This window comes from Parasteatoda tepidariorum, chromosome 5 (genome assembly GCF_043381705.1).
Source record: "Parasteatoda tepidariorum isolate YZ-2023 chromosome 5, CAS_Ptep_4.0, whole genome shotgun sequence".
NCBI lineage: Eukaryota > Metazoa > Arthropoda > Arachnida > Araneae > Theridiidae > Parasteatoda > Parasteatoda tepidariorum.
This window is the reverse complement of record NC_092208.1, coordinates 68,962,405-68,987,416: the sequence shown is the minus strand read 5'-3', so window position 1 is coordinate 68,987,416 and position 25,012 is coordinate 68,962,405. Positions and strand designations below refer to the sequence as shown.

Below are 25,012 nucleotides of genomic sequence, written 5' to 3'. Positions count from 1 at the left end.
ATTAATGAATTAGACACAGCAAAGAATTATAATGCTAAACAGAAGAAATAATAAAATACATGCACTGAACTCGACATTGTAAATTTATTAATTATACATAAATTAATAAGTCCCAATCTACCGATCGTAAGAGTGCAATGGCAGATAATTATAGGTAATTCTAAAATTTATCAATTTTCAATATCAAATTCAATGTGTTATTTAATAAAATGTACATATTAAATTTGGTATCGTAAATTCATTAATTAAACCTAACTAATTATCTATCGTAATTATTTCGATTTTCAGTTAGTTTCAACTATCAACAGTTACTATCAATAGCTTTTTTAACTGTTATTAGTAGTAAATCCAGTCTTAATATTACTAGGTTTATTAACTAAGTTATATCTAATTAATTAATTAACAAGCTCTGCAGTTGTAAGAGTATATTATAAAAATATTTGCACAATTTCTATCGTCACAATTTTAACTAGATCTTGTTTAATTTTTTATCAGTAGTAAAATAGCATGTAATTTATTAACTAAATTATATCTAATTAATGAATTAACAAGTTCTGCAGTTGTAAATGTATATTAAAAAAATATTTGCATAATTTCTATCGTCACTATTTTAACTCGATCTTGTATAATTTTCAATCAGTAGTGAAATGGTATGCAATTAATTAAAAATACCGAATTCAGTGTGTAATTTTATAAAATTTAAAACTTGATATTGTCAATTAATGAATAAGATGACACCAATAATTAGAAAACTAAACGGAAAAAGTAATCTCACACTATTTCATAAACTGATAATAAAAAAGAACAAAATCTANACTGTTATTAGTAGTAAATCAAGTCTTAATATTACAAGGTTTATTAACTAAGTTATATCTAATTAATTAATTAACAAGCTCTGCAGTTGTAAGAGTATATTATAAAAATATTTGCACAATTTCTATCGTCACAATTTTAACTAGATCATGTTTAATTTTTTATCAGTAGTAAAATAGCATGTAATTTATTAACTAAATTATATCTAATTAATGAATTAACAAGTTCTGCAGTTGTAAATGTATATTAAAAAAATATTTGCATAATTTCTATCGTCACTATTTTAACTCGATCTTGTATAATTTTCAATCAGTAGTGAAATGGTATGCAATTAATTAAAAATACCGAATTCAGTGTGTAATTTTATAAAATTTAAAACTTGATATTGTCAATTAATGAATAAGATGACACCAATAATTAGAAAACTAAACGGAAAAAGTAATCTCACACTATTTCATAAACTGATAATAAAAAAGAACAAAATCTAATTGAAAAAGTACATAATGGCGATAAAAACTGCCCAAATCTTTTTATAATATACTTTTAGGAGTGGCGAACAACAGCAAATCATAATTTAGGCTTAGTCGCTCATTTTAATAACACATAAGATAAGGGCGGACTTGCTAAGCAGGGAAGCTTGTTGCGACATAAAAGTCATAAAGATAACTTTTGAATTAGAAGTGCGCATATTTTATGGCAGTTTTCTGGGAGGAAATGCACAATCAAAGCTTATGCGCATACCACGCAATATTTCTGGCGTGGGGGGTGCATTGAAAGCTGATGAATCCTGCCAAACTTTCCACGATATCAGTTTAGGTGATGTTATTTAAGATTCATAAATTGTAATAAATATAAGACACGCAATCCTGATCGATGCCTCGTGTAGTTTCAAAGTTTCTTAGCAGCAATTACCGATGGTAATAATCTTTGTCCAAGGAGTGAGATTTACACAATTTACGATGTCACGTGAGTGTAGGAGAAGGTTAGTTTTATTTATTTATTTTATTTTTTTTCATTAGTGAGGAAATTTGTGTGGTGAGCATTTGTAATTAAGTATAACAGATTACCGCTTAAATTGTTTCTTTGTTGAGTGAATGTAAGAATGCTTTTGTGTACATAAAATGGCCAATTATATTTGCTATTATCTTGTAATGAACACTGCAAAAAATTCCGGATCAAATTCTGGTAAAAAATACCGATACTCAGGTAGCTTTTTACCGCAAAAATCCATCTTTACCGGAACATGTTATAGACAAAATATCTGATGCACCGCAATTTTAAAATTACGGTATAATATTTGACGGTAAAAATAAATTTTAAGCTAAAATGGAAGTTATGGATGATGCACCTAAAGTGCCGGAACTTTAAACCGTATTTTTTTTACAGTGTAAGTAAATTATATTAAGCGAAAAAAAAATAATAAAATTAAATAAAATAGCGTTAATAGAGATATAAAAGCTTACGTTTTATTCAAAATGTTTTGTCTTATTTCCACATGGCACAAAATACACCCAATTCTCTTGTGTGAATTGTTATAAAATTTCCGCGAAGTTTAATTTATTCATAGAGTTTATTGTGTTAGACATTCTCAACTTATTAGAGATAACAATACAATTTCCCCGCACAGAATTTATGGTACAGTAATTATCAATGGCGTAAAACATACATTAAGAAATACCAAGTGATAAATTGTATAATTGGATTGCTAATACAAGATATCCTAAGATTACTGGTTAGAATTTAATTCTCGTCTATGCAGTTAGTTATCGTTAAAGGTTTGCCATTTTTTTTTGGATTACATTGCATTCTGTAGCCATGTTTACAGCTATTAAAGAAAGTTATGGTTTTGAATACTGTATGAGACGCACTTGCTACGTGTGTTGGTCTTTTATTGTTGATATAGAACTCGATATGAAGTTTTAAATACTAAACTATTGTTTAAAAACATGTTATGGTTACCTAAATGCGTAGAACAATTTTTTTTCCTACAAGGTTGATGAGATGTTTTGCACAAAAATGTTATACTTAGTTGCGCGCATAAAAAAATGTATGTTATCATATGGATTTTCATGAACTAGATAATTTTCTGATGTATAGAAAAACATGTCACGGTCAGCTGTATGTACAGAATAGCTTTTGTTCTATCAGATGGGTTTTATGGTATGCATAAGAAAACATGTTATTGTCAACTGCATGCGTATGTACAGAATTATTTCCTATCAGATCGATGAAATGTTATGCATCAAAATGTTATTCTTAGATGTTCAGTGCGAAAAATAAAGAAACGGACCAACCTAAATAACTTTTGATCTAATGATCGGATCTTCACTCTCAAGAACTAAATTTTAAAGGTTCGAAAGGGTGACCTCAATTATGCTAATTAATTAGAGCAGACGATATTTTGAATTATGAAATCAGGCCCCAAAACATACTTTCTCTGAATAAAAATACAATTTTTTTCCGACGGATTGGGATTTTTGACTCTTAAAATACCGTTGTCGTAGTCTGAGAAATATGGTCCCTATAGTTCAGTGAGGACAACGGTCCAAGCCTTAGACTCCTGAATGCTAATTTTATTTTTTGCGTATATCTCTATATCTCGAGAACTTTTTGAGTGAATAGAAAATTTTTTGCACACAATTTTAAAATTCGTTTATCCAGATGCAATTCTATGCAAAAAATAGTTTTTAATAAATATTTAGTATTTTTTATTATTTTATTTAATAATTGTCAAAGAAATTTTGAATTGTAAGGGATAAAAAGTTTTTGACATAATTTTAATGAATGCAATTTTACATGAGAAGAGACAAAATTTGAGCAAATCGGTCGAATAGTTCCCGAGAAATCGAATTTAACAAATACAACTTACATGAAAATCGATCTCTTAGGAATTATTCGATCGATTTTTCTCAAACTTTGCATTTTGCCAAAAGAAATTACATTCTTAAAAATGTGATAAAAAATTTTTTACTTTCGAGATAGGGGGAAATACGCACAAAGTAAAATTAGCATTAAGGGTTTTCAAACTTTGGACCACTCTACTAATTAAACTGTCGAGATCATATTTCCCTGATTGCGGCGACCCCCAACATCTTGGGTTCAGAAATCTGAATCCGACGCAAAAAATGGTATGTTTATTCAGAGAAAGTACGTCTTTGTGTCTGATTTCGTAACTTAAATTATCGTCTGAGCTTATTAATTAGCATATTTGAGGTCGACTCTTCGAACTATTAAGATTGAGTCTTAGAACGTAAAGATCCGATCATTAGATCAAAAGTAATTCAGGATGGTGCGTTTTTAATTTTGCTCACTAAAGAAACGTGTTATGATTAACTTCATACATGGAAAAGAATTCTTTTTTTCTACCAGGGTGATGAAATGATGTACATAACCGCTCTTAATAAATATATTCAGAATTTCAGTCAAAAAGAGTGTAGAAGGTTATAACCACTTAATGATCGGTTAATTTTCAAGAAAACGGTCATAAAAGTGCCAATTTTTTTATCAATGAGGATTATATAAATATATGTGTATGAACAATATATATCTATTCATTTTTAATTTTTGATTTCTTTTTAACTTGAAATTTTAAAAAAAATTATAAATGTTGTTGACTTAATGTTGGTTTTCCAGCAAGCAAGGAAAATTTAAAAAATATGTGCTTCAAACATTAAAAAAGAATTTTATTAAACTTACGTATAATATAAATAAACATTAGTAATTTTTTTCTTGTGTGATAAATTTCAAAGCATGAGATACAGAGGCCAACGTCACAATCTGGACAGTAGTACTAAGTTTCCTTCCTATATCTTTTATTGTTTTCATTTCTTCTGATTATACCCTTAAAAATATCCTGGTACTGCCATCTGGTTTGTAAAATGAGTAATAAAATGTTTTCCGGTCAGAAGAAATGAATTAGTTTTATTCTCATTGGCGCGTTACTACTGAACACTCCAGCCCGGAAATATCACGGAAGCGAGAAATAGAGGGCGAAACCTCACCCGTCATTTTCACGTCAGCGAGAAGAAAGGGGATAAATTGTTCATTACGCCAAAGAAAAAACAAGTGCAGTGTCAAAATCTGACGAAAAACACGTGGAGAAAGATGAGCAGATACCATCAATACCAGTTTGATTGTTTCTAAAAATGGTCTTTCATCTCCTATTTTCTCCGGTAAAAACGCTTATTTTAAAGTTTACTATTTCCTCTTTCTATATAGTAGTTCTCCAGATTTCGATATTGCTTTTGTTTTTAGGTGTTAATTACCCCTAAGAACTTATTTTACCGTATTTTTAGCAAGAATTTAAAAAAAAATATATACTAAGGGTAGTCATTTTGGAACACCCTATATACACAGTATCAGGACTATGTTGTTTATTACGACCAACATAATAAAGCTTATTCATCTTTACTCCTTTTCTTTGTTACTTCAAAAGCGTGAAATATCACGACCAGTCAAAATAAAAAAAGAAACAAAACACCACAATTGAAAAAAAAAAAAAAAATGGCGCAATGTCACAAAAAAGTATGTAACATATTAAATTCGAAACAAGGCGTTAAGACCTTACAAGAAAAGTCATAGTTTTTGCTGGTACTTTGCAGAGGCAGATCACGTACTATAGCGTGATAGTAGGGAACTGGCAGTATTTACTTTTTACGAGGGTAGCCGCACCCGTGGATTTAATCCGTCAGAATCCAACGGTTGACCAAAAGATAAACCTTGGCTATATGCCTTGGTTTCGGCATTTGCGATTCTGCGGAACATGTCGGTACGTGCCCGCACAACATAAAAAGCTCTATCGAATGTCATATTCATCTCTGATGGTTGGGTCGTTTTAATCAGGATATTTCATTTCATATCTTTTGAGGAGAAAAAGCGATGAGATAAATAGCGAGAGAACGACAAATTTGACGATGTGGCATTATGGTGTAGTGTCTTTTTTTCCCGCTTCGGTGATTTGGTGACACTGGTAACAGTATTAAGAGTTAACTCTGAAACTTTTGAGATTCTGTTTAATATAATATGTTGCTTTACTCTTTATTTAACTTGGATGCTTTTATTTCCCAGTGATATGTGTAGTCACATATAGCTTGTTAAAAAGCATGTGCAATATTTTTAAAATATTATATGCAATATATATATATATATATATATATATATATAGCATATTCTTTATATTTTATTTCCTGTTTCTACGTGATATTTATACTTATTGTGTTCTATTTTATTTGCTGTAATTTTTTGCAAAATTTTTTGAGTGCTTCTCACACTATTGTATTGATATATTTTGCTTTGGCTATATTGATGCAATATTAGAAAACACTATTTTTTGCGGATATAATCGTGTGAGCTGATGAAAAGATTATATCTTTTATTTTCCGGATTTTTTAAAATTTTGGTCTTTCTTTTCNCCAACTGGTCCTGCAATTCCCTCACATTGCGAGGGGGTAGCGTGGCAGCACGAATTTGGTTTTCCAAGTAGGACCACAAATGCTCTATTCGATTAAGGTCAGGTGAATTTGGGGGCTTCAAAGTCACTGAATGACTTCACTGCAAGACTTCAAAGTCACTGAAATGTTCCTCGACGATTTGACCCTTATGACATGGTGCATTATCCTGTTGGTAAACACCATTCCCCGCAGGAAAAACTGTTGCCATGAATGGGTGAACCTGGTCTGCAACTATGTTTCAGTAGCTTACAGACGTCAGGGATTGTCCTATGAGGATTATGTGGCCCATAAAAACATTGTTCCTGGGCGAGAAACCATGAAAACCTGGGCGAGCCCATTGTTATAGATGGAAGGTGGTCATAATGTAATGGCTCTTCGGTGTATATAATATATTGTATGTACATTATATAGTATTTATAATATTTTATTTTATAATAGGCGTTGAGCAGCAGATTTAATTCTGAGTTGATGGCTACTGATGTTCAGCTTTGTAGTTCTTTCGTTTAAACCTAACCTAGATAACAAGGGAACTCCAGGATTAAGCACGGGACCAACCCACCTTTCAGATGAAACTAACCCACATTTTTAATACATGAAGTGTAAGGTCTCCCGGTTAGTCTGATGGCAAGAGAATTCTAACTCATGATCTGTCTACCACTGAAGATATTTTACGTCAGCACTGTGGTCGGTGCGATCCGGGAGCAGAATTCGTATTAACCAGCGACTACTGGGAATCGAACCTACACCTCATTGAGAGGTGAACGCTCTCTACCTTAAGCCACCATGGCTTAGTATGCATAATATATAGCCTATGTAATATTTTGATAATTATTATTTTATTATAAGTCGACGGTATTTGTGATTCTATGGAACATGTTCGTAAGTGCCACACAAGATAAATAATATTATCGAATGTTTTAATCATCTCTGATGGTTGCGTTGTTTTAGTCAGGATAATCTACTTCTTGAAGCGAAAAAAAAATGATACACAAACACGGTAAAGAAAGTTTGGAAATGGTCAAATGCCTCGAAAAGTTTATATGGGACCGAAAAAATGAAAATAGACTTCATTCAATGTTGTTTAAAAGCTATTTAATGATACAAAACAAGATTTTCCACTCCGCCTGAAAAAAGGATGAGGGCAATTTTGAAATCTTAAATATGAACCCCTAATTTTCATTGCAGATTCAGCTTCTTTAGGAAAAAATAACCCGATTCGACTCATAAATTTATGCATTTTGTTTCACTGATGGTGGCGGTAACAAACAAAAATTAAAAGAGGGTTCACAAACTGTTTAAAATGGCGATTTCTCGAGACCTATCAGATTTTTTCAAAAATAAAAAAAAATAAAAATATTTTAGCATTTTATTTTCGAAAAACAATTTTAAAAAATCCATAAAAAATTTAAATGGATCTCGAGATATCTCCATTTTAAGACTCGCCAGATTAGGAACATAAAAATAGTCATGTTTAATTTTCTATTAATTTTTTAAAAAAAATTTTGAAAACAAAATACTAAAATATTTCTATTTTTTTTTATAATCTGATAGGTCTTGAGATATTACTAATTTAAACAGCTTGTACTCTATCTTAATTTTTGTTGGTTACCACCAATTGGCAAAGCAAAGTTTTATAAAACTAAAATTCCAATTAGGTTATTTTTCTGGAGAATCCGAATCTTCAATTTAAAAAAAAGGGTTTCATATTTAAGATTTCAAAGTTACCTCCCATTTCGATTCCAGGAGATTGGGGTGGGAAATCGAGTCCATTAAGATTAAATCACTTTTAAAAATTTCGAATGCGAGTAGAAGTGGGAGTAATCAGACTTTATTGTAGCACCTGCCTTTGCCCCTAAAAATGTTTATCATATTTCTTTTGATTGAAAATTAACAAATTAAATTATTTAAACAAATTAATAAATAACAAAAAAAATATTAACCAAATGGAAAAAAAGAATAGTACATGCTTGGTAAGATCAGTGTAATTTTAGAAGAGAAATGTAATTTTTCTTTTAAAATCAGAGATTTTATCTCTTAAAAAAACAAAAACAAACTCCTCTTTTATTTATTTATTTTTTTGTAATTAATTTTTATTTTTCAGAAAAGGAGATTTCGCAATTTTGTATAAGAGAGAATAGTTTTCAGCCTTCATTGCAGCATCAACCCTTTGCCCCTAAATTTGTTTATCATATTTCTTTTGATTGCAAATTAACAAAACAAATTAAATAAAAAAAATAACATGTAAAAAACTTGAGTGCGGTCGCACATATTTTCTTAATTGCTTTATTAGGCGAAAATTGAAGAAAAAAATAGAACATGCTTCTTAAGATCAAGGTAATTTTGGAAGAAAAAATAAATTTTTTTTTATAAAAAAAACTAGGACTTTATTTCATAACAAAAGCATACTAATATACTTTCGAAAGTATTTAAAACAATTTTGTTCCTTTTTTTCTTTTACTTATAATTCTTTTTCTATTTTTTTTCCACTTGCGTACAAATAAGGATCCACAGAATGTCGATGAACCAGCACTCGCAACCTCATCTATATTTTAATGAGGAAAAATCCTTAAGAAGTGAAGCTTATCTTATTTTGTTAGTGATAATCTCTTTCATTTAAGAAATGAAAGACGTTGGAAAAAATTGATCATAATACGGCCACTTTTTTCTCCAACTTTCAGAGTTTTTTTTTTCTCTATGCGTTTTTCTTATCAAATTTATTTTCTTAATCATCGGAGAAATAAACAGACTGTTCATAGCAGAAACTTTCACCGTTTATAAAACTTTTACCTTCAAACGAAAGAAAAAAATAATTTAGCGGAAATTACCGAGCCGAGATTATTTCTGCGCTTCCTAATTATCGCAAATTCTGATTGCATTCTGAGGATTTTCATTAGAAGTTTTTTTCCCCCACCTTTTTAAGCGGCAAATTCTATTGCTATCATTTGCTCATAGCAAAAAGGTCGTATTTCTTTTTAATAACTTAATTTAAATTTACTTTTCTTTCTTTTAAGTGCAAGGCGCAAATAATTCAGATGAAAATAAAACATAAAGATACTTAATTGTCAAAACTTTTTGTTTGAATTTATTCTTTGCACTTTTTCACATATATATTAAAACAAAATGATAACCCAAACTTATATATATTTCTCATATTAGAATTTTTATAAGGATCTTTTTCACCGTTTTAAGTGACAAATTTTATTGCTATCATTTGTTCATAGCAAAAAGATCGTATTTCTTTTTTGTTTAACTTAATTTAAAAAAAATTATGTTTGTTTTAAGTGTAAGACGTAAATAATTGAGATGAAAATTAAGTAAAAAGCTGCTTAATTGTCAAAACTTCTTGCTTGAATTTATTCTTTGCACTTTTTCACATATATTAAAACAAAATGATAACCAAAACTATAATCTCTCTATATATTTCTTATATGTGGCGTTATTAGAGTTTTTGTTAGGATCTTTTACACCTTTTTAATCGGCAAATTTTATTGCTTTCATTTCCTCATAGCTAAAAGATCATATTACTTTTTAGTAACTTAATTTAAATTTACTTTCATTAGTTTCAAGTGCAAGGTATAAACAATAGAGATAAAAATAAAACATAGAGCTACTTAACTGTCAAATTTTTTTGTTTGAAATTATTCTGTGCATTTTTTCACATATATTAAAACAAAATGACAAAAAATGAGCAATTATTATTTATATGCATATTTCTCATATATACGTCATACTCATATATATGTGGCATCATAAACTCGGATATTTATCTATATATTGGCAACACTATAGTTATTATTAATTTTGTTAAGTTATCTTAAGTAATAATTTAAGTAGCGATGAATTACGTTAATTGTTACGTTAATTAATTAATTGCACGTTTAGCATTTATTTAGAACATTTTGTATTTTTATCAAAGTAAAAACTTAGTTACGAAGTAATTATTTAGATTTATTCTTGATCTTTTCTAAATTGACTGTAGAAATTTTAAATATAATCGCTGCTATGGTGGCGTATACTGTCATATATAATTATTAGTTGATGAACTGTGTAAATTTGCTGTACTTTTAATAGTGGGCTCCATTAAACCTTGATTTCAATTAAATTGAACTGTAACGTAATTCAATTACATTTTTTCCACCAGACTAGTTTTTTTCTTTTCTAATCAAAAGTTCTAATCTCTTTCATACATCAAATAGGCTAAAATTGAAAATATTCTGCCAAGAGAAAATAAAAATAATTGATTATTTATGCAAAAAAATTTTTTTTTGGCTTGAGCATAGATATATATCCCACCAGGTTTTTGGACCGGACAAATATGTTCAGGACAGTGGTGTTTTCGTTTGCGGGGCATATACGTCTTGGTGGGGCCGAAGGGATAAGAAGCCCAATAATATGCTTCAAAGTTAGGTCTACGCAAGTAAGAAGAATATTATTAAGAAGAAATATACTATTAAGAAGAATATTATTATTATTAAGAAGAATAGTTCAGTGCGTTCTAAACTTTCTAACACTATTTTTCCTGTCTCATTCATTTGTGCAAAGTTACTCATTTACTTTATTCCATCTAAATTATCTATTTCCCAATATTAGAGGGACCGGAAAGTAATGTCGTTTTGATGCATTAAATATTCGTTAGTCTTAAAAACCAATTAATTTTTTTCGATCCATTTCGATTCATTTTCGACCCGGCATTGAAAAGTAGTTGCTAACGAGGGTGAATACATTATTGACTAAAAATGAAATCTTGATAACAAACATCAAATGCACCGAAACGACATTACTTTCCGGTCTCCCTAATTCATTTTTCATTAGAATAGAGGAAATATTCACTTAATTGTACCTCATTTGTATAATTCTCAATACATTATAAGAAGAATAGAGAAAGCAATCTTAAAAGAAATTATGACATTCGCTGGAATTAATCCCATTTTCTTGAAAACTTCTTTATTTCTAAATTAATAAAGTTCATATTAAGTTATCTTCAAATTAATTAGCAGGATTGCGAAAGTCAACTCGTTTTAATCGTATTCTCTGCTAGTTAATTAAGTTAGGTCCGCTAAATTAAATTTAGTTAATCAAGGTCCCTCATAACTCGGCTTTTGCGAAAATTCCACCTTCAAGATTATTTGATGAACCCTCAGACTAAGAATTCTAAAGGAAATGTTATTATTGTTCATTTCGTTGAGTTCGTTTAATGTAGAATGATGAACGTTAACTCACTGAACTCATTTAATAACATTTTTAATTACTTAAGCGCACTCTTTGTATTGAATGGGTATTTAATATTTTTAAATTTTGGAAAATTTAAAAAAGTAAGGTTGTTTCTTTTCTTTAATTGGTTTTTTATGTGCTATTACTGCACTAAAACATGCAAAATCTGTTGAATTAAGAAATACATTTCTATTTCAAATTAGTACAGGAACATTTTATTCTTAAGAGAACATTTAATATTGATTAACTCTATTACTCCATATTATTTTATTAGGTCAGAAAAAAAAAACACCGACAAATATTAGGTTGTTTGGATGCTGATTTTCAGTAGGTTGTTTCATTGAACAGTTTTGATTACATCAGAAGGAATAAAAGCAAATATAATGCGAATATATTCTAAGGGTTTTCTAAAGTAAAATAATACTTTAATGCCATGCATTGTAGAAGGGAGGCTCAAATTAGTCCAAGTCACAATCTGATGTTTTAGATGAAAATAAGTGCAGAATTAAAAAAAATGTTAATGGCCACAGGTTTGGCGTTGTAAGATGAAAAAAAATTTCGATTCTCTGCCTTGCATTAATTCCATACAGTCTTAAGAAACAACTAGAATCTAGAATAATTTTGATTTTTTCCTTTTAATAAACGTTTAGAAAAAAATGGAATCCATGACCATAGGTTTGAAGCTTTTGTTGCAGTAGAATTAATAATAACTTCGAGTGATTCGCTCTTTTATACAAATTCCTCGCAGTGTTATGAAAAAATGGAATCCATGACCATAGGTTTAAAGCTTTTGTTGCAGTAGAATTAATAATAACATCGATTTGCTCTTTTACATAAATTTCTCGCAGTGTTATGAAAAACATAGAATCCGTGACCATAGGTTTGAAGCTTTTGTTGCAGTCGAATGAATAATAACTTCGATTCGCTCTTTTATACAAATTCCTCGCAGTGTTATGAAAAAAATGGAATCCATGACCATAGGTTTAAAGCTTTTGTTGCAGTAGAATTAATAATAACTTCGATTTGCTCTTTTACATAAATTTCTCGCAGTGTTATGAAAAACATAGAATCCGTGACCATAGGTTTGAAGCTTTTGTTGCAGTCGAATGAATAATAACTTCGATTCGCTCTTTTATACAAATTCCTCGCAGTGTTATGAAAAAATGGAATCCATGACCATAGGTTTAAAACTTTTGTTGCAGTAGAATTAATAATAACTTCGATTCGCTCCTTTATACAAATTCCTGGCAGTGTTAAAAAAAATGGAATCTATGACCACAGGTTTAAAGCTTTTGTTGCTTTAGAATGAATAATAACTTCGATTCGCTATTTTATATAAATTCCTCGCAGTGTTCAGAAAAAGAAAAGGAATGGCTACAGGTTTGGATTTTTTGGCTTTGTAAAATTAATAACTCTTTTCCATTTTTCCCTTTCAAATAAATTCCATGTGGTTCTAAGAGAAAAAAAAATTTAAGAAGGATTCTTAACAAATTGCCATTTTTAATTTCCATATAAGGGATCAAATTATATCATTACTTTTGTAATCCTTCTTCGTCAACTACCATCACTGACATTAAAACAAATAATTACATGTCTCGCACTGAAATTACATCCAATTTAACACATTTTAACATGTAATAAGAGAAAGACATGTTTGCAAGACGTCATTTCGGCAAACACCAAAGACGTCAAGGACAATCACTTTTAATTGATAAAGTAATTAAAGTATCAGTTAATGAGTAATGAGTTAAGCAGTTTTCTTTTGACAAGACATCCCACCGATTATCGGCAAAAATCGATGTCTTCAACCACTTGTTGTGCTAAATTTTGATACTTAGAGGCCACGACGATCACGAATTAAATGATGGAGTACTATAGTTGAGATTCTGGGCGTTTACGAACAACGTGAGTTCCCAAAAATCTACGGGGCTCACATGCCTGAAAGCAATATCACGATGAGAACTCTTTCCTTTGTTCTAAAAACAAAGGACGGGAAAACGATCATTGTTTATATCGATGGAATTTAATTCGCCAAATATGCCTAAAGGTTAAAACAGAATAAAACAAATAATGTAACTTATAGTAAAATGAAATACGACCATTCCTGTCTATCTTAACAAGGTTACTAGTAGGGAAAAAGTTGAATTATCGCCATCGAATGATTATTGAATCTTTCATAAATTTTTTGTTTCCTTTTTCAGGCACAATTCGTGAAGGATTTTTGAAACAAAAAAAGGTTATTGGAACGGAGAATGAATTATTTATAAATTACTGATTGATGGACATAAGATAGGTTAGATTCGTGAATTCTGATCGAAATGATTAACAATGTACCGTGATTAAAAATACTTATTTACATTTCCTGCTTACAATAATAAGATTAGTAGGTGAAGATTCTTGTTGGATATTGATGAGAAATTTTATTTTCGAATAAATTAATATAGTAAAAAAAAGTTGTTACTTTATGTGATGGAAATTATTTGCTTCAATTATGAATGTAAAAAGTGATCTTGATTTCTCCAAAAAGAAGCTGCACAGTGAATTAAAAACTTTCTAAGTAAAAACAGTATTTACTGAAACGTTGACAGAGAAAACTCTGCGTCAATGAGTTGTCCATTTATGCCGTCTATTTAAATCGAAGAGAGGCAAGTTCGTAGTCTACTAGCTAATGAGCATTATTTGCATCATCAATGATCAAATGCAGACATTTTTTAATGATTAATTATTTACTGAAATGTGCAAATGATAAATTTTCGTCATATGTATATTGTAGTATGGTGACGAATTTTGACGAAAGATGTTTTTTCATCATTTGACAACCGAATCCATCAAAAAAAAAGAAAAAAAAAAAGAAAAAAAAATGGATAAGTTTATGCAAATACAAGTATGCTTTTGTGCTTTTTATAATAGTTTAATTAATGATTGGTATTTAATAATAAGAAAATTTTAAGTGTGTTTTTCAAATTTTAAAACTCGCAATCTAGTAAATTAAAATTCGATCATTTAATAAAATCGCTCAGATTTTTTAAACATATTTTTGACTTGATTGATTTGTATTTAGCTTTAATTAATGAACAACAATTATTTAAACTTGTTTCATAGCAGGGTGAAATTTCCAAGTGGCAAAAGGTTTGGGTTTTGAATTAGTATTGGACGATTTATTCAATCTTTTAATAATTTTTTTAGGATGGCTTTTTATTATAACTTAAGAGCCATTTTATTTTACTTTTTAATAATCTTCAAATGAGTACATGCATGGTAAATACTTAACCACTGAACATTTATCTTACAAAAACGCTAAAATAAATGAAACTTCGGAAAAAATATAAGTATTGCAATAATTCAATCCCTTAAGGTAAAAATTTCATAAGTTTCATAACATGCATTCGCACTAAATATTTATTTCAGTTATAATACTTCTATAAAAGTAATTTAATTAAACATAGTTTATAGAAATATTGAAAAATTGCCTTTAAAGAGTATTTTATCATTTCATTTTCTCTTTTTTTATAAAGTAAAGCACAAAACAATCCAGATATCAACTTTCATTTTGCTTCAAGATTAAAAAAATAAGATTGTTATGTGGAAATGCGCTGCTGGTATTTTTCTCGATATCGATATTCTTCTTTGTTAGGAACTTTACTCTAAAAAATATTTTTCTAAAAAATGAATTTAAATTATATTTTCGTCTAATAAAATCGGAATTTTTTAATATTATTTACTTTAATTTAAAAAACGATAATTGCATTCTAAAAGAGAATTTAATTTATTTTGTAATAAATATCTTTGCATGAATATAAATCTAAAAATACCTTTTTTATGAATGAAAAATTCAATTAAATACATAAGGAAATGTAACGACGAAAAGAGTTTTTTATGAAATTGAAGTAAATTTTAGATTCAATTTCAAACTAAAAAATTGTCAGAATTTTTTGAAAATAATATTCTGTTCGGATATTTTTACCAATTTATTGTAAAGTAACGATGCATGCAATTTTTTTTAAAAAAAATAGCTTTAAATTTAATAGCTATTTTTATTGGTAGTAAATGGGATATCTTTTTTTAAAAAAAACGCGTATTGGTTTTGAGCGAATAATGAGATAATAAGTAAAAATAAACAATGATATTTCCATTATTATCTATGTCTCAAAATACAGCCATATTTAATTAATATATATATANTCCTTTATAGATTCCTAAACCATCCAATCAAAATCAAAGAAACTTGGCATACAGATAGTTTTAAGCACGAGGAAGGTCACTGTTGATATTGGAACGAAATGAGCGAAAAAAAGAATGGAATTTTTTGATTGGTTAAACGTTAGTCATTCTCAAATATAGACAATTCAGTTTTTCACATATTTTAAGAATAACATCAGTGATAACTTCTAGCTTATAGCTCAATTTGATAAAAAAAATAGTTTATTGCACGTAACTATATTTGATCAAGGGGAAGCCCAAAACAGTTTCGTTAGATTAAACATACCCATATTGATGCAACCACTTTTTATTATTTTCTCCGAATCATTAATCCTTCTAAAAATTTCACTTACCTGGTTCTTTCATTAAGCTCTTTGATTGTGTCAGCATGTGCTTTTCAGTTTTTGGCATAATTTTGCAGTATTTCTCAGTACTGATTTATAAATTCTTCACTTATTTTTTATTCACATCTTGTGAAGAACGGATATTCAGCTAGTATTTTCATAAAATAAGGTTTAATGCTCGTTAAAGGTGGAGCTATCATTTTGAAGAACAGGGGTTCGAACTTCGGTCGCGGCTTTAAACCTATAAACCTTCAAATCAATGGATACTAGTTTTTTAGGGAAGTAAAGGCAGCATGTGAGCAATGCTCGATCAAATTTCTACAATCATATCGTTTGTTAACTCATTGCAGAACTTTAAGCATTATGACCCCAAAACCCAAATTGGATTGTTGTGGGAATGCTTACATAATATTTATTTCTGTAAGTCTGTTAAGGCCAATTCAAAATGAATAAGTAAATCGTAGAACAATTTTTAATTGGTTTAGAGCATGCGAGCTGATTTTAAAGAAGAGCCGTTTGAGAAGAAATTATAAAAGAATTTTTTATATAGCTTGCCACACAGCGAAATTCATGGGAGATTTTTGGTCATATTTTTCAATAAGCCTACTTTATATACATGTGGTCACATGTGGTCAGATTTTTTTAATAAGCCTACTTTATATACACAAAATACAGAAACTATTGAAATACAAGCTGATTGAGTATATCTTCAAGCATTTTCAATTCATTCACATGCATATGAGCAGATTGTAATGTCTTAGAAATATCAGGTTGAACAGGAAACACTGGAGACTTATTTAATCAGATTTAATTGCAATAGTTTCGGTTTGTATAGATGTCGTAAGCTAGCTACAAAATCTGTCTGTTTAGGAAGGCTATTGTGAACATGCAATGCGCCAAGCTAATACGTTTTTAATTGGTCTAAAAGCATATGGACCGATTATAATAAGCCTGAGAAATATCTGGTTGAATAGAAAATGCTGGATACTTTATAATTAGTCTGATGCTTTGAAAAATGACGTTGATTTTAGCAAAGAAGCGGATTTTTTTAATTAGCCTACCATATATACACGAAATACAGAAAGTATTACAATTCAGGCTGATTGAGTCGTGGTGGCTCAGGGGATAGAGAGTTCGTCTTTCAGTGAAGTGACCCAGGTTTGAACCCCAGCGATGGCTGGCTCATGCGAATTTTTCTCCCGGAACCCACCAACCACAGTGCTGACGTAAAATAGTCTCAGTGGTAGACAGATCATGGGTTAGCTGCTGTCTTAGCATTTTTTGCTGTCAAGGGAGAGGTTTTCCTCTTCATGTAACGCAAACGTGGATTAGTTTCATCAAAAAGTAGGAGGAAGGCTAATTTGTCCCAATTCAGGATTTGTTTGTCTTCTACGTTGGGCTCAATATTACAATGAAAAGTGATAGTTGTAATCTGGAATTGGGTAGGCTGTTCAACTAAGGTTTTAAAATAAAATAAAATTCAAATTCAAGATGATTGGAGAAGTTTTCATGCCTTTTTTAATTTGCCTTAAAGCTTATTGGCTTATTTAAATAAGTTTCAAAAATATCAGGTTGAATAGGAAATACTGGAAACTTTCCCAATTAGCTTCTCGCATTCTAAAACAGTTATAACATTTACAAAGGGCTAGATTTTTAATCAGCTAACGATCTATTCACAATATGCAAAAACTATTAAAATGGATGACAATCTGCCTCAATTCAGCACTTCTTAATCAAGAGCAGAATTCAATGAGATAGCATTAAATACTCCTTTTCTAAGACTTCAAATCAAATGATTTAATAAATTCTGTGATAAACTACTGCAGACGGGAAGTTTAAAACCTTCCAACCCCAAGAATTTCATCTTCGCTTCAAATCACAAAATTCTGTCACGTCTTCAGCTTAAACTTCAACTTCTCATCCGATTTTAGAAACATTATCCCCTAGGCGAACTTCGAAATTAGACATTCCGAGGTTGGCTACCGAATCCAACCGACTCAATACAAACCACGCGAATTATAGATTATTCATATCATGCGAAATTCTGCCAACCCGCGAGCTTACAACTCGTGTTAAATCATGCAAAGAAAGCATGACATTTTACAGTAGAGATTGCTAAGCAGTAAAAGCCGATTATTTCGAAATAATTCTTAAGAACTAAATATGGATTGATTAGTTCGTTATTATGGATCAAAATGTATGGAATGTTTAATTTTGTTGTCTGTCAGTAAGACAAGGAAAATGGCGCAAAAATAAATGTCTTTTCGCTAATTAAACATGAAGATAATTATGCGATAATTCAAAAATAATATTGTTTTGCATTTATGGTTTATATTTTACATGCCAAACGGTATGAGGCTTAGAGTCTATTGGATGCTATAATAATGTAATGTTGATATTGAGTCTGATTAGAATAATTACAGTATGTTACACAATTTAATTTAGTTTAATGATGAATATTTCCAGTTCGTTATATTAAGGCAAGGAATATAGCGCAAAAATAAATGTCTTTTCGCTAATTAAACACGAAGATAATGAGATTATTGAAAAATAAAACTGTTTGGCATTTATGATTTATATTTTATATACCTAATGGAATAAGGCTTAGTGTCTATTGGATGCTATAATAATATAATTTTGATATTGAGACTGATTCATAATTCCAGTATGTCACATAATATAATTTAGTTTATTGATGAATATTTCCAGTTTCTTTATAAAGACGAGGAATATGGCGCAAAATTAAATGTCTTTCTGCTAATCAAACATGAAGTTAATGAGATAATTCAAAAATAGTACTGTTTGACATTAATGATTTATATTTTACATGCCAAACAGTATGAGGCTTAGAGTCTATTGGATGCTATAATAATGTAATGTTGATATTGAGTCTGATTGAAATAATTCCAGTATGTTACATAATTTAATTTAGTTTAATGATGATTATTTCCAGTTCGTTGTATTGAGAAATGTTTACATCTCAATTTAATGTACGATATAATGCAAGAGGAATCGGAATGGATTTGAAAGAATTAATTTAGAGAAACCGTAAAAAATCGCCATACTATTATTGACGCCAATGATGCTTAATTAATGCTGATAATATGTATTAATTTAAAACAAAAAAAATTAACCTATGTACCATAAAGTAATTTGAGAAAAGGTATTTATTTGTTTAGGGAACCATAGAAAATTGTTATACTAGTATTGACCCAGAGGACGCTTAATTAATTTCGGTAATGCATATTATTAGTATAAATGTAATTGGTGCAGTTTTAATAAGAATTTTACAAAGAATTTTCTGTAGTTTCATAAGATATTCTTCTAGTGGTTGCAAAGGTTAGATATTGATAGAACTTTTCCACAACTAAATATTTCAAACAGCATACTAAAGGCCAGAGAGGGAAATCAAGCCTTAAAGTCCTTATCAAGGTCTTATACGAATTCTATTTGTCATTAAAATATCAACTTTAGCTTGCTACCTCTGATACTATTTCGCATGTAACTCAAATGTTGAAGAGTAGTGAGACAGATACCAAATATGCTTATAAAGGTTTAAAATATTATATTGCATATTAAATAATTATTGAGACTCCACCAATACTGAGCTGCTTCAATAGCAATACCGTGGAAATAGTGTCCTGTGGCCTCCAGAAAGGATCATGTACCAGAGAAAATTACATGATAATGTAAATTTTGACTATCATTTGTTGAACGCGAGCAACAGCATCATGCTAAGTTATGTTGAATGTAGTCAATCTCTATTCTAATGAGATGAATTACAAAAAAACGCGTAATTTAATAACGCAAAGTCACCGGAAAGGGCAACAAATAATAATAAATAAAAACATAATTGAAATTATTTATGTTTATTAACTCTGCCGATATGTGCCTTTCAGTTTTTTGTATGATTTCTTAGTCTTGTTAAGTACTGAATTATTGATTATTTTCTTTCTTTTTTCTTTTAATTCACCCCGTACGAAGAACGGGTATTCAGCTAGTAAGCAATAAATTTTAAAAAAAAAATTAATGTTTTTAAAGGTAACATAGATTATTATTTTTCTTCACAAAGATAATATTGAAAAGCCAAATATTACAATTTTTTAACTTCTTAATTTGATGCATATAAACAGTGATAATCACTAATCAAAAGATGAAAAGAACATGACTAAACAAAAGACTTCAATTTTATATTAAAGTAAAATATTTACTTTGTTTCATGAAATGATAGAATATTTCAAACTTTAAAATTTTACAAGTTCGTTGACAATTTTGTCTATTTTTAAATAAAAATTAAAAAAAAAATTGAAATCAAAGCTATTATGATTAGCTTTAAAATAAATCTAAAATAAATATTTCAAAATAAATGAATTTAATATTTTTGGAAAATTCTTAAAACTCCGCTGAAAGTTAGAAAAAAGTTTTTAACAACCAGCTCTTAGTGAAATTGCTTTTAAAATATTCAAGATTTAATAAGCCTTTTAAAAAAATTTGAGCTGCTTTTTTCTCTAGACAAACTTTCCTCTCATTTTTATCATTTTATTCGTAGCTTAAAAAATTCCGATTAATTAATCCTTTCGAAATGATCTTCCTTCGAGCGGAAAAATGTTTGAAGACAGACCGATTTAAGAAAGGGAATGAATCAGCACGTGTATTTTTCTTAAAGATGAAATTAGTAAAAATATGCTACCAAAAATGACGTAGTATTGCAAAATTTGTTTAATGATTTCATTTTCTTTCGATTTAATATTTTATCCAGAATTTTCTTAAAGTAAAGAATTTTAAAGCTATTTGACTTCAAAAAAACTTGATGGAGGCTATTTTATTAATGAGATAACTGTTTGTTCATAAGAAAAATGTTTTATTTCGAAGTTAAATATTTTTGTAATATTTAAATATACAACATAATTATTATTTTTACAAAATAATTATATTTCTGTATTTCAACATGGCCTTATATCTCCCGTTAATATTGACCCATAATATTCACACTGGACCACGCATTATATTACCGGATACTAGTGTATCCTACCAGAGGAAATAATTATAGGCCGAATAGTAATTTGAATATAGAGAATTATTATTTTTACAAAATAATAATTCTCTATATTCAGATGTCGTCGCAGTTATTATTTAAATAAAATATTAAAATTTTTATTTTCATTATCTCGAATTTTCGATTTTAAAATTATTCTTAATGTCTTCGATCAAGTTCGTAATATTGAGGTTTGAAAATATTTTGTTATTATGGTACAATATTTTGGCACACAATTTTTTTTTACTTGTCTTATACTTAGAGACTAGTTACAAAATGACAATCTTAAAGTTTAAGAATTAGATTAGTTTATATGCTGTTTGACAGTTTAGTTAAAATAATATTAATAAAAATAACATCATTTTATGAATGTTGATCATGAAATTAAATGACAGTTTATTACTACTGTACTCGGAGTTTATTGTAATGTGATCGCATTGGTGCCTGAAGGTAAGCTAGCTGTAAATGGTTAAGAAACCGTATAGTTTGTATTCATGGTTTTATTACCACACTAGTTGTAAACGACGATATCATATTTAAATGATTCCGTTCAGGGAATTTTGATGATAATAAGCAGTTGATTCTTCTAACTAGTGATTACACAAACCACTGGGCCCTTTATACATTTTAAATAAGTTAAAAAGTTTATTTTATAAAGTATTTAATAATCATCTTAAACAATTCAGTTTATAAACTCTCTTATATTTCAATGAACTTTTTACTTTATATTGTGATTAAAATAGAAAGATTTTTAACCATTTATGCAAAAGCATGCTAAGTACTAGTAAAAAGGATTTTCTGGAATTTTAACTCCAATCGCATTTTATCATGTCAAATTCTTAAATGAAATACAATAACAAAAAAAAGACATTTTCTTATTCGCAAACGAAAAAAAAAGGTCACTTTCAAACAAAATCGTCTAACTAGTCCAGCATTTTGTTATTAGCAAAAATGACATCGATTTGTACATGTTCATCCCTAAATTAGTTGACAGTTCCCAGTACAGAAATTGTTTTTTTTTCTCCCTATTTTTTTCCCGGAAATATCTTGTCCGAAGTCTCGATTTTTCCCGATTCATTTACGCATGGGATACGGAGTAAAGACTTCCTTAATCGGGGGAGTATGTGTCAGGTTTTCCATGACATCTTATCCTGAGTCTGTGTCTCCCAGGGTTATGGAGCTATCCTTAGAAAGATGCCAAAAAAAGAAAATAAATAAGAAAAATCAGGAAAAGTGCCAAAAAAACTTTTGATATTGTCACATTGGGTAACTTCAAAAATATAATGAATGAACTACAGTTTAACGTTATATTCGAAGTCTACTGAAGTTTAATAAATATTTTTAAATATAAGAGTTAAGATTTGACTATAGACAATTACAATGCTATTCACATTTTTACATTGTCCAGGAGAGTTACTTTGAACGGAAGACTTTGGAGTGTCGTGTTTTTTCCCCTGTAATAATTCTAAACTTTCCCTACAATTTCTGAAATTTTGATTCAAAATTTCGAATTTCCCTGGCAAATTCTGATATTTCCCAAAAACCTTTATATTTTGTTTTTATTACAGTTTTTGATTTTTCCCACAAATTCTGAGTTTTCCTTACATTCTTTGACTTTTCTCTAAAATTTCTTTATTTTCCCTAAAACTTCTGAATTTTCCCTAAAATTCTAAATTGTTTTCATAACTCTTTGATTTTCCCTACTTGCTTGACCACTATATTACTCTAAGTTCGTCACACTCATATAAATGAGGGACTATCTGGCCCGATTTGTAAGTGAAACTTTTTTTCACATTGACGAAAGTTCTTCATATTTATTATCAATTAACAATTAGATTAAAATAAACAAATAAAAATTATTTAATTAAGAAAGGTATTTCTAATGTTTACATATAAACTTTAAATCAATCTTAAAAATTGTTGAAAACTAAATGTACTAAATGGCGCTTAGATCCTAAATATTTTACGTTAAATGACAATAACGGACACTTTAAATACTTAATGATTGAATATTAAATTAATCACAAGCCATTCAAAACATAGATACAGTGTTCAGTCTTTTGGATATACGATTCCGAAAAAATGAAAAATGATCTTAACCCTAAAGCGATAATACATTGTATGCACAGGCGATAAATTCAATCAGAAATGAGCAGCTATGTTGAATTATTTGAATAATTGAAGTTGCCAAGTTGACAAATTAATTTTACGCATTGAACTACAGCGTTTAGAACAGTATTTAAAGCAATGTTACTTTGCGCATAAGATCTTATTTTGACATTATTATTTTAATCGTAAATTAATCCCCCCCCAAAAAGAACATTTTTATAAATGCAAAATCTGAAGAGAATGATGTTATTTTATGAAAACTCATGAAATTCATTAATTAATTGTAGTGTAGAATGTAACTTAGAAATGAGAAATGCTCTTTAAATATTTCTTAATTCTTTAAATGAAAAATTCTACACCAGAAATTATGTACTTCTGGGTAAAATTGCTCACAAGTGCATCTTTCCTCATAGCAAATTCAATATGTTCCAATTTAGATTAAAATCTAAAACAAATACATAAGGAGGATTCCAATCAAAAGAATCAGTTCACTAGAGATGTAAAATATTCATCCAAAAGTGTCAAAATCTAGATACAAATCAAACGGATCAGTTCAAGGTTGTAATTTAAATTGGTTTGGTCCAAATCATAAATTGAATCAAATATTTTGAAATAAAATATTTAACGAATCCGGAATTATATATTGCTTCAAATGAAAAATTCAATTGTGATATAAGCTACTCTGTGGAATTCTTAGAAAGACTGAGGTTGCCAGTCTTTCCAGAAGTCCGCAAATTAATTTTATCATTGAGATATTGAATTTAAGAATATTTTGAATCTAAATGATAAAGCTGATAAATATATCGTGACGCTATATAATCTATTTAGAGCCAAGAAATTTATTAATAATCTATTTAAAGCCAAGAAAAATCAGAATTTTGTAGTAAACAACGTTCTTGGTAAATGTAGAATAAAAAAAAAATCAGTATCTGGAATGATACACTTGTAACTAAAGTTATTGGTTTATTCTTTGTAATATTAAAAAAAATAAAATAAAATAAAAAAATAAATAATAAAAAAAAATAAAAAAAGCTATTTGCACTTGTTTAATTAGAGTGAATCTAAAATAGAGATATCGACTATATCCGTATCGCATAAACAAAAAAATGTTCTTCATTTCGTATCATAACTAAAATAAAATATAAATCGCATAATATTTCGTATTGGGGTAGTAATTCGTGCAAATAAATATATTTGTACAAATAACTCTATTCGTACCAATAACTATATTCGTACAATTACATATTCCAGGAAAATATTTATTTGTATGCTGGATTAAAAATTTCGAAAGATTTTAACGTGCTTCAAGAGCTCAAAAAAATTGGCATCCATTTTCAAGACTTGTGAGACGTGAATGAGAAAAACATAAGTGATTTGAAGTTGCCTATGAAAAATGGAAAATAAAGGTGCTAATCAAAACTAGAAAAACTATGGTAACCGAGAGTGAAACAGAAAAATATAAAAAGTTGAGTAGTAGTAGAAGTTTATTTGCGTCACTCTAGAGCTGCACAATGGGCTATTGGTGACGATCTGGGAAACGTCCTCAAGGCTGATTCAAAGAATTAACATCACAATTTTGATAATCTGTAGAGAAGATGACTCCCCACTCCACCAGCGTGAAGTAGAGAACTTAGCGATAGAACAATTTAATGAGGATCAATACGACCCACATACAAAGTGGTCACCCACCCGTTTACTGACAGCAACCAAACATGTTTGACTTCATTGTTCTACGGGTCCCATGTCCTTACGATCAATCCACTGCGGGACAAAGTCCACAGAAAAAACAAAAGTGGAAAAACCGCTGTGGCTGAGAGCGGCGAATTAGAGCAAAACACATTTCTACGTGT

General features: G+C 29.2%; 1 long non-coding RNA gene across 1 annotated transcript; it reads left to right on the top strand.

Annotated features, from left to right (window-relative positions):
• The first annotated feature begins 1,426 nt into the window (after nucleotides 1-1,426).
• LOC122269536 (uncharacterized) lies at nucleotides 1,427-7,617 on the top strand. Its single transcript, XR_006225247.2, has 2 exons — nucleotides 1,427-1,795; nucleotides 6,702-7,617. It is a non-coding gene; the product is annotated as an uncharacterized lncRNA (long non-coding RNA).
• The last annotated feature ends 17,395 nt before the right edge of the window (nucleotides 7,618-25,012 follow it).